We start from the raw sequence: 12,118 nt of genomic DNA, 5'->3' as shown, positions 1-12,118 counted from the left end.
TCAACCCAATCCTATTTTGCATAACGAAAAATTACACATCAGTGAATCAACTAGCGCACATGGCAATTTTTAAAATTTTCAACCCCTCTTTGTTATATTAACTACTCTAATACAATAGTATGGGGCTCTCGTACTAGGGATAATGGCCCTCATACCTACCGATGGGTGAAAACAAATCATGTCCCTGGATTTCCCTTAACTACAGGAATGGGGACCCCACCTTCTCTCCTCGTGCGAGCACGACCCCACCTTCCCTTGACCGGGCTCTCTTACCATGCGAGGAGAACTACCGTGTGTCCTTACCACTCCATCCACTCATATGAGTACATACAACTAGGGCTTGGTGTTTGTCATGTTGACCACCAATCTACCATGAACAAGACATCCTTGACCTACTTGTAGATGTGGCGCCCACAACCCTTTCAGACTACATGTCTTGAACACATATGTTAGTCCATCTACTCCCAATCTACAATTTTGCCTCAATCAATGGTCTAGCTCCTTTAGGTCCCTCGACACGACATACCAATTTTCCCTCTAGCTAAACATTAGTTCTTCAATGTCTCAACACTTATGGACTTCTGTTTAGTTGTTGAAAACTCCGTTTGTGAACAAGTCTAGACTGCCCACTGCTACTCCTCATCTCTTTTGGGAATTCTTCCCTCTATTGGTTTCTTGCGCTGCTCTAATCAAGACAAACTTTGGGCATGGAGGCTGCCCTCTATGACTGTCAAACATCCTTCTTCAACAGTCAACTTAGGGCCATCAGTTTGGTTCTCTTGGCTGATCAAACTCTAAGCTCAACTTCTTTGCCACTGCTAGCATGCTTGATGTCCACCTCAAACATTCAATTAGGGCACCAATATGAGAACTGTTGCATTCCTCCAATCTGCTCTTTAGCTGCCATTCAATTATCCAATCTTGACACCTTCTTGTCCTGCATCTTGTGCTATTAATCTGTCCATATTTAGTCAACTCCGTGACTGATCTTGGCTCCCACAAGACTCTTCAGATCTGCCCTCTAACAATGATTTGGATTCCTCCTCCTCACTGTACTTGGGCCCTAGCACTCTGCCAAATATTCTTCCCTTAGATCTAGGGCTTGGCATCAGATCTCCCCTCATCTAGGGCTTGATAACTCACTATTGATCAAACACAACATTCACTTCCAAATCTACCCAGATCTATGGCTATAAATCTGCCCTCAGCTAGCGCTCTAAATACTGTTGTTCTTTCCACTAAAATCTGGACAGACTTCATCATTATATGAGAAAGACTAATACTTCTGAAATAGGGCATCACATCCTTTCATCATATTTGGCTCAGAGAATATTTTATATCTGAGGTATTTCGGCCCACACCTTGGGCCTCAATACCTCTACAAACCCTCACTACCAACCTTCTTTTCCTGTACTAAAGCACAACCTTTACCCCACTGCTTGCATGACTGTTTGAACCTCCAAACTTGATTTGCCCTATCTTAACAAATTATATCAGCATCCTTGATTTGCCTTGAGTTTATCATGAATCAGACATAGAATTTGAAAATTAAGTACAGAGAAATACTTGGAAAACAACTTGAAGACAATTCCAATTTGTTCCCGCTCACGTTCTGTTACCAAAAGACCAAAACTACCTAGCCAAACTGGGTACAACCTAGGTACTCAGTTCTAGAGTGTGGCTCAATTGATGTAATCTGGTCCCTCGTGCCCAAAAACTTAAGAACAATTGAAACTCTTGCTATTGTTTCCTAGGAAAAAGGAAAATCCACATCATGGAACCAAAAATCGAAAGAATAGGGTAGATATAAAAACAAGGAATATCCACCGCTGAAACAAGAAATGTGAGTTTGACTTGAATTGGTAGTCAAACAATTTTTTCTTGTAAGTTAAAATTGTGATTACTTAAGAGTCAAAAACTCGTTGGACCAGGGCATACTTGTTGATTACAATTTTTATTTAGCCAAAACACTATGAAGAAAAGACAAGGGCTCCACTTGCTCAGCTTTTCATGATTTTACTGCTAAGCCTTTTCCAATCCAAGTTAAATTCTTATTCTTTTCCCTAACCTATTAATTTGTTGAGACGTTGGACATTGGATAAACCAATGCTCCTTGTGTATTTCGCAACATGGACTAATTGCCTCTTATGGATCCTTATCTTTGGTGATCCAATTGTTAACTAACACCTACATGTTTTGGTTTAACAACAATCATGATTCCCAACTTGTTTCAGGGCAGAGGTCACGAGTTTGATACACACTTGGCTCATGCTTGGGGGGAGATTGTTGGACATTGGATAAACCAACACTCTTCATGTGCTTTGTGACATGGACTAAGTTACTAACCACTGCTCGTGGATCCTTATCTTTGGTGTTGTGATCATTGACAAACACTTGTGGGTTTCAGTGTAATGACAATCGTTGCGACATAAGACTCTGTAGTAACATTATGAGAATGTTTAGTCCATAATATATATGATAGGTTAGCATTGCAAGTTATAGCTAGATTGATATTTCCGAAACATATTTTGATTCACCGAAACTTAAAGCTAAAGCTGACCTGTTTATTGTAGGTTTTAACCCTGTATATAAATTACTTGCAAACGAATTCTTAAAACAGAAAAATATACAATGGTGAGAACATAAAACAAATATACACAAATATTTTCCCCTTGATCCCAAAATTGGGAATACCAGATTCATTTTGCATTATTTTTTTTTTTCATTGTTACAATACATATATATACATGCCGAAACATTCATAAACCCCAATCCACAAATCTGAATTAGAATATAACCGTAGTTCCCTTGACCGGATCTATAAATACCATGGGCAAAAACCATTGTGCCCAAAAACCATGCACAAAACCACGGGTAGGTCTGCCCACCATCTTTGGGTCCACCTCCCATCATTTTGTGCACCCAACTATTATTGGGTCTGCATAAAATAAAAGTTTTAACACACACCCAACATTTACACTTGTCACATATGTTGGATGCAGAAGTCCACTGATGTGATATCTGATGTAATTTGTAACATGTGATATGATAATCTTGTTTCTTTATTTAAAAAACAAAATACAAAAACAAAATTCAAGTAGAACACGAGTTCAAGGATATTTCCGAAAAGATTTGTATATCGAATTATATGCAGATGAAAATAGCCATACTATATTTTTTGAAGATGGTCAAGTGTATCTTGACATAAAGCCAAATGGTTCATTCACTGTCAAAATGAAGATGGAAAAGGTTCTTTTCTTGAGACTCTGCTTAACCCTCTGTTTGGCTAAATATGCTATGATGTATTTATGTCATGTAAATATTTGTATCGGATCTTACACTCGAAATTTTGCATAAAAACCAAGACATTTTCTCCGTGGTAGAAACCTTTATGATAGATAAAAAGGCTAACAAGAAACTCCGACTCTTAAACTAAAACAACATCATTCGTAATGCATTTGTTGTTCTCCATTTTCACTCTACTGTCATTTTTCTCTCGTGACCTTTGCTGTTTGTATATTAGCTGGGAGATGAATCTTGAGTGCAGCAATTTCTCTATTGACTTCATTAGTTGGTTGCTGGGCAACATCAATTTCTGTATTGACTTTATCCAAACCCGCTATTGCTTATTATGTTTTCTGTAAATTTTGTGGTACTGTCGAATTCAACTTTCCATCTCTCTTTAAGTTTTTCCTGCATTGTATGCAGTGGGCATTTAGGAATGCATCTCCAAGTTCCTAATTTTGTCCATATATTATAGGGTTCACAACAGTTATTTGTTGGTTTCAAATGCAAAATAACTGATTGATTTGTTTTTGGAATTGTGGCTCATCCTACTTAGTGATAATTTTCTGGTGACGGTCTTTCTCTCGTCCAACCCTATCACTAAATAAATAAGAATAATAAAAACATAAACCATTTATGGTTTTCCATTTCTTCAAACTGGAAACCACTAGCAAGTTTTTCCATGTCACTGCTCTGCATTTGTTTCCTGTCACCACTCAACAGTGATTCCTTGCCACTGCTCTGCATTGATCCCTTGCTACTGTTCAACAGTTATTCCCTGCCACTATTCAACAGTTATTCCCTACCACTGCTCTACTTTTATTCTCTGCCATAGCTCTGCATTTTTACCCAGCTCCACTAAAACACTCTAAGGTGTACGCCAGACCCATCCTAACAAATTGATACAATTTAAAGGAATGAAGCATCTCATCTTCATTAAGATCATGAACACAATTGCCCTTTTCCATTGATATTTAAGTATAATATACATCGCAGATATTCCATATCAGTTGCTTGAATTCATGCGAATACCTTAGTACACTTTCATATGTTTCTGACTAAGACTCCTGTCATTAATGAAACAAAGGGCACGGCAACAAATCCGTATCACTATATCTCTGTAAATAACTAAAGAGAAATGATATGTCTAACTTAAACGTCTAGGCAATATATCCTTCCTCTCATGATTGGTCTATAAAAGCTAGGTGGATGCCAAAAAAAAATGAATTTCAGTTCTATCATGTACTAAGTTCTATAAATTTTTGTGAGCCCACAATCAAGAAGTTGGTTCATTAATAAATAGCTATTGATTCATTAATAATTATCAACATGCGCAAAGAAATAGAAAGGAATTTTAAAATAAAAGGGAAATCCCTATTCATTACTCTCCCCTGATTTCTTTTTCATTCAAATGCTCATATCCATATGAGATCTATATCTCTCATCACTTTAAGGCATTTAAGCAAGAATTTATCGCATTTACCACCTATCTCTTGATACTCTCACATGCGGACAAATGATGTTATTAACGTACAATGGTTGTACCATAAATTGAACGTGGTTTTGTGGTTTAGGTTGTATACGATTTCACTTTAAAGTTGCAACCTCCCCCTTCACTCCCATGTTTAGTGCAATTAGTGCTTCAGCTAATGCATACGCTCTCCTCAATTTCGCCGGGGGCTTGTCTTATGTCTTTGGACAAAGCTTTTATAGTGGATTTCGGTATAATTCACCTATATCTCCTTTTTCTTTGGTCAAAAAATGGTGCATAAGTGTGATTGTAAGCATGGAATTGTGGGGGCATTATAGTTGTTGGTGTCTTTTAATTTTTAATGTTATTGTCCTATATGTAGAGCGAGAGAGAAAACTCTTGGTGGAACTTTATGAAAAAGTTTGTTTGGCTATTGACATTGTTGTGTAGTTAGGAATGATTTAAGACTTGAAGTAAGGAATGAAAGCTTCATTGTTGTGTATTAAGAATGATTTAAGACTTGAAGTAAGGCCTTTTTCTTTGGTCAAAAAATGGTGCATAAGTGTGATTTGGTTATGAATCGCAATAACATTAAGATGTGTAAGCATGGAATTGTGGGGGCATTATAGTTGTTGGTGTCTTTTAATTTTTAATGTTATTGTCCTATATGTAGAGCGAGAGAGAAAACTCTTGGTGGAACTTTATGAAAAAGTTTGTTTGGCTATTGACATTGTTGTGTAGTTAGGAATGATTTAAGACTTGAAGTAAGGAATGAAAGCTTCATTGTTGTGTATTAAGAATGATTTAAGACTTGAAGTAAGGCCTTTTTCTTTGGTCAAAAAATGGTGCATAAGTGTGATTTGGTTATGAATCGCAATAACATTAAGACGTGTAAGAATGGAATTGTGGGGGCATTATAGTTGTTGGTGTCTTTTAATTTTTAATGTTATTGTCCTATATGTAGAGCGAGAGAGAAAACTCTTGGTGGAACTTTATGAAAAAGTTTGTTTGGCTATTGACATTGTTGTGTAGTTAGGAATGATTTAAGACTTGAAGTAAGGAATGAAAGCTTCATTGTTGTGTATTAAGAATGATTTAAGACTTGAAGTAAGGAATGAAATCTTCATTGTTGTGTATTAAGAATGATTTAAGATTTGAAGTAAGGAATGAAAGCTTTAGTGTGTAGTTAAGAATGATTTAAGACTTGAAGTAAGGAATTAAAGCTTTAATGGAAATCCAACTTAGCAAGTTTTTAGAATTTCATTTGAAAGTGGGTTTTGTGGTTTTGTTGGTGACTTGATGATTTGATTTTCTTAAATTTATTTGTGAGGTAATTTAATGTCCTTCATTGCCAAAATTCTCTGGAAGTATGGCTTAAAAGGAAAAGAGCTTGAATTCTTGGCCCCAAGTTGGTTTTAGAATCCATTCAAGTAGATATGTGTGTCAAGAACCAATCTACAAAGACCTCAAGTTAAAAGGATATCAAGCAGGAGATCTAGGTTTTAGAAGATACTCAAAACTACATACATATAACAATATTTAAAACTTGCTAAACATTTAATAAAAATGAACAACTATACAAAACTCAAAACACATACATATAACAATATTTCAAACATTAAAAAAACATATTTAGATATCACAAATAACTATATCAAAATTCATCCCCCATCGGGTGAGCTCATAGTTCGAGAGGGTGCTTTGGGGGTCGAGCCCACCACCCCACGATGTGATGCACACTAATGACCAGGGGGTGTGGCTCACCCCAAACATGCATCTGCATGCAAATCCTTAGATGTCCATTTAAAGGCATTTAAACATATAGTTAGTCTTATTTCATGTATTTTAAGTGGAGGTTTGGAGTAGAGGTGAGGTCTAGCAACTGACCTTCCCACTGTCAGTGGAAGCATGAAATTCTTATGTCTTGAAAGGGCCACTTGTATGGGTGTCTTGTTCTTATGCGACGAGGACTATGTATCAACTGGTGCTGGTGAAGTGGAGGTGGGAGGGTTTTTGGAATTCTTGCAATGGTCTCTGAATTTTGATAGCGCTAGTCAATGGAGGATAATCACTAGCAACTCGAGCGAGGTGGCTCAACTTGATTCCTTATTGTTCTTGATTAGTATATTGTTTTCTTGTTTTGGTCATTCGAGTTATGTCTTTGGTAATCAGTTGAGGGTTATGGTTGTGCTAAGGTTGAGAGAGATTATGGTTATATTAAGTCTTGGGTCTGATTTGTTGTCGCCTGAATGGATAGTGGGGAATCCTGGACTGTGTGTGTCATGTTTCATGTGTAGTCGGTGGTTTCTCATGACGAGTTTGTACAATTGGGTTAGTCTTCTCTCGTCCTCTTGGTCTTATTCAGAATTGAGTAAATATTGTAGGACTGGTTTTTTGGTTGGTCTATGGCTGTGTTTAAATTTCTTGGTGACAATGGGCTCCATAATGAGTGGAACTGGCTTTGTGGGGATTGAGCTTGGGGTTCTCTCAAGTAGTATAGTTTGGCTTATGTGGTATCATGACAACTCTATCTCGTGTGATCTAGTCCCTAGTAGTGTCTTGTCTGTGTTGTTTTCTTGTTACTTTTCAAACTATGGTCACTTGAGCTATTGTTGCAGGTATGACCCCCTTTTGGTAGCCATGCCTCCTAGACAAGCATGCATTGCAGGGGGGGGGTGGAGGAAGCAACCCATAAGGCCAATGAAGGGCTAGACTCTTTGCTTGATCCAGGTCCGGGTGTGAAGAAGGACCCTTCCAAGACCTTTTACTTTCGTGATGTGTTAAAATTGCATTTTAAAAGAACATTAATGAGCACATCTGCATGCGGAAAAAAAGAGTAATATAACAATCATCAACACATGAAAACATAAGCGTTGATAATGGAGTTTGTCCAAGAGGGACTACGTCTCCAGGCCTCGGTGTCAAGATGGTGTAGGCTGTTGCATTAAGTGTTGTCAATAAAGGTGATGTACACAACAGATGATGTCGCGATCATACAAGGAAAAATGCCCTCACACAGAAGTGGATCTAAGAGATGTTCCACAACTGTGGCTCTCAATCAAACGACTCCTATCAGTATGATACAAAAACATGCATGATGAACATCCCGCCAACATGGCACAAAAGGGATCTCATAAACAAAACATGCATGACGACAACAAGAGTATCCCAACAACATACAATAAGGGATTTCAAAGCATAACAAGTACATCACATAAAATATTCCGCATAACATGAAGCAAGGAATCATGACAACATGTAATAAACAAGATCCTGCATCAACATCAATCAAGGATCTGTGCAACATAATGAGAAAAGAAGAAGTACATGAACACATCATATACCTCACAACCAAGGGCCATCTGAAGAAGTGGATGTCTCACTGCTGAAGCTGCTAAGACCATCGATCTCAATGCAACGATTGTATGAAGATGGTTGCTCGCACAAGAAAGTGGACATCTGAAACATAGTTATCAAAATGTTGAAGCTCGTTGAATATTGATTTCACGGCATCGACTGCAAGAAGAATCGTTCAAAGAAGAATCGATCAAAAGATGAATCGATCACAAAAAGAAGAATCGATCATAAAGAAAAGAACTGCTCTGGACTCTCGGCTCTGTAGCTCGCTGGCTATCTGGCTCTGTAGCTTTGTGATCTGCCTGAATTTCAAGCGCTCTCTGGTTTCATGCTTCTCTGTAGCTCTGCGGCTCTGCGGAGTTCAAGCGTTGCTCTGGCTTCTCTGCGTAATTCACAGCACAATCTAGCTATCTCTGCATAGCTTGGCCCTCTCATTCTGTGACTATTCATTGGGCGCAACCTCCTTATTGGCTCTCTAGCACTTCAGGCTCTCGGGGCTCTTTAGCACAGGCTCTTTGGCCCTCTGTCACGCAGCCTTTCGCCTCCTCTCTGTCTCGGCTCTCTGCGTCCATCATGTTTTATAACACGTTTGGGGACAAGGCCGCTTAGAAATCGGAGTTGTTTTGTTCAGAATAGAAGCCGTTTGCATAGAAGCATCGGTGGTGCAACAAAATCCTCCAAAATGGCATTTTTTTATGTTAAAACAGAAATATACAGAAATACTGAAAACATTGGAAATTCCGACCAAAATCATAAAAGACTGGACTTCAATATATATTAAATCGGCCCTATAAACCCTATCGGGTTTGTTTTAGTCACTTATCACATCGCATAACGGATTTGGCCAAAACCAAAATACATGGGAATACACTGAAAACTCTGAATTATCGGATCTCAAATTTTATCAAATCGGGCTTATAATTCCCATTGGGTCCGTGCTTATCGCTTATCACTATCGCTGCTGCCAATAGCCTTGCATATCGGGGGATCGCTGATTCGCTGATCGTTGATATGCTGATCTGCCGATCGTTCCAATCGCCGATTGCCAATATCGGCAATCACTAATCGCAATTGCTATGGCCCGGGGTCCTGGTCCTAGGCCTTTCGCCGACCCGATCCGACACTCCATCGCCGATTCGCAAGCGCGATATTGCCAATCACTGCCTGAATAGCGCCGATATCGGCCATTGCTTGCCTCCGATGGTGATTTGCCTTTTAAAGGCTTAAAACCCATTTTTATGAGAAAAGCCTTCTTTTTCAAAGGAACTAAGGCGAACACTTTTCGCGATAACTTCGTCATCCGGACTCGGATTGACGAACCGTTCACCCCTCCACGATCGGAACGATGAGACCTACGCTCTAATCCTAGGTCGACATCATTCTGATCACTTTGATTTTCGAGCGTTCATAACCCTTTTTGTCCTACGTGTCTTTCTGGAGCCACCTGGATCATTGCTCAGGACTCCACAACAACCTATTTTAACACAGTTCCCCCGAAGATGTGGAGAGAGATTAGAAAATTGGAAACTCAAGTGAGATTGGAAAGACAATCTTACTCGGACTCTGAGATTCTAGATGAGGTTTCTTGTTGGGTTCCAAATCTTGGTCACATTGGCGGACAAAGAAAACAGAGTCTAAGCTCAATGGCTCTACACTTGTAGATGAAGGCTTTGCTTGGATTGGTCTTGAAGGATAAACATGTGGAAAGATATAATGTGTTTGCTTCTTTGGAGGACATAAAGAGGATGCTGCGAAACCAATGCTTCATCTTGGACAGGCTAGATGCAAAGCTGGCTTATGTAGAAGGGAATATTCATTGTGATTCGGTCATCGTCATACCTCCTCGATTGAGTGTTAGGGACCCTGATCCCATCTCTTCCTCTGAATTTGAATAATGTTCATGCTTGTTGATTTATTTAGAATTCTACCATGTTTTGTGATCACTATCTAACATGAAGGGCCTTTTTGTAATATGGGGCTAGTTGGATGGTTTGTTTTTGTATTTTGGGATAAATAAAACAGTTTTGAACCATAGATGCTCCTATATCTAGAGGAGAAAACAAAAAATTTCTCACTTGATTAGATGTAATAAGCATGTATCTTTGAATTATTTTGATAATATAAAGTGCTTTAATTTAATTAAAATAATAAAATCAGAAAATAAAAATTTAATTTATAAAACCATTAAAAAGAAATGTGATGTGTACAAATATATAACATCAAAATTCCATAAAGTTTTAGCCGAGTTTAAAAAACCATTACTTTCTCCATATATAAATATAAATATTAAAAATCATTTTAATGAGGAAAATCCCTTATTCACTAGTACAAATATTGTGATAAATAGCAGAAATACTATGATATTTCTGCTCTACTGTTATGAAATGTGCAATTGGGAAAACATTTCCTTCTTATACCCTAAAACTTCTCTCATCCTACTCATATTTCGTCTTCATGATCCCTGTTATCAGGGGGAATCTCCCTAAAACTTCCTTTATCCTCCTTGCATTTCGTCTACATGATCACTGTCTTCAGAGAAAATATCCAGTCACGGTTTCTTGGGCACGATATTGAAAACACCGTTCTGCATTTCGTTTTCGTCATCGCTGTTGAATCGTTCGTAATTCCCGCACGAAGAAGCTCTTCTCAAGGAATATCTCCTCGGGCTTCTGGGACTCTTGGAGCTCATGACGATCTGTTTTATGCGCAGAAGAGACGACACCGTCGCAATAACACGACACCTCGCAATAACACAACCACAGGCCATCTCGAGTGTTAATCAAGAGCTTGCCATGAACTATTTTAAACCAAAATTTAAAATAAGCCACCTATTTTCGGTCAAAGCTTTGGCCTCAAAGCACGGTAGTACTCACATTAAAGTGCTGTAACTGCTTCCAAAAATGCCCAAATCAAAATATATCACATTCCCCTCTTCTCAGCGCATCTCAAGTATATATATGGCTCAGCGCCGTATCGAACTTTTACGCGGATGAAACCCAGCAGTAGATTCTTTCAGCATCAAGCGATTCATTGACCTTGGATATTCAGAATCCCCTTGGCTCCTTCCCCGAAATATCATTTGCTTGAGTAATGTAAAAATTCTCTTTAATTTACAATCATGTGTTTATCGTAATTTCTTTACACCCATTGTTGAGCTGCTGAGCTATTTATAATGGGACCTTGAGCTGTTGTTTTCATGTGGAAGTTAGCTGGTCGCTGCAAAATAAATAAATAATTATCATAGAAGCTTTCATGGAAATAAATAATTATCATTGCAGGTATCATGGATCTGTTGACCTTTGAGGTGCGTCATCGGATAGCTCTGTGAGAAAGTCAACTGTTTCATTTGTAGCTGTAACCACGGTATCTCTCCAATCTGTAATCGAAGTCAGCATGACCACCTTTGCTGTGCCTCATCGGATAGCTCTGTAATAATGTCAACTGTTTCATTTGGAGCTGAAACCTCGGGAATCGGGATCTCTCTAATCTGTAATCGAAGTCAGCATGACCATGTCACATTATTAGAATTTTCGAGAGTTCCTTCCTTGGGACTTGTCGAGCGCTTCGGGACGGTGAAGAGTTGTTTTTTTTAAATGGGTTTTTCATTATATATGGATTAACATTCTGAAAATTTTTAAGTACTCTACGACAATTTAAATCTATGATTTAATTAATTTTTTATAACATTTCAAACTAATTATACCAAAACATAAATATATTAATTTTTTTTAAACATATAACAAATAGACTAATAGACGTACCAACAAATTTTATTGGAAGTCTAGTGGATGAAGATCTTGAGAATATTGACTTTGTTTATTGAATAAGGAAAGTGATCCCACAGAAAATGAATAGGGAATTTGATGAGAAAGGACTACAAATTTTAATTGATTAAGAATGGTAAAGAAAGACAAGATAAAGGATGATGTAAGAATGTTCAAATGATTTTGATTACTTCAGAATTTATATCTTGCAAAGAGATTTGATAAGAAATGGATTGTAATT

At 38.0% G+C, this 12,118-nt stretch overlaps 1 long non-coding RNA gene across 1 annotated transcript in view; it reads left to right on the top strand.

The window, feature by feature from the left end:
• Positions 1-11,751, top strand: part of LOC149241438 (uncharacterized) — a 307,235-nt gene extending 295,484 nt beyond the window's left edge. Inside the window, exons 2-3 of the long non-coding RNA XR_016245627.1 lie at positions 3,155-3,249; positions 11,392-11,751. This is a non-coding gene — a long non-coding RNA (uncharacterized LOC149241438). The remainder of the gene's footprint in view (positions 1-3,154; positions 3,250-11,391) is intronic.
• The last annotated feature ends 367 nt before the right edge of the window (positions 11,752-12,118 follow it).

The sequence above is a fragment of the Pinus tabuliformis genome, chromosome 8, assembly GCF_031772625.1.
Source record: "Pinus tabuliformis cultivar Carrire ecotype Pingquan chromosome 8, CPIR1, whole genome shotgun sequence".
In the NCBI taxonomy this organism is placed as follows: Eukaryota; Viridiplantae; Streptophyta; class Pinopsida; order Pinales; family Pinaceae; genus Pinus; species Pinus tabuliformis.
Note: the sequence above shows the minus strand (reverse complement) of the source record. Positions and strands in the feature narration are given on the sequence as shown.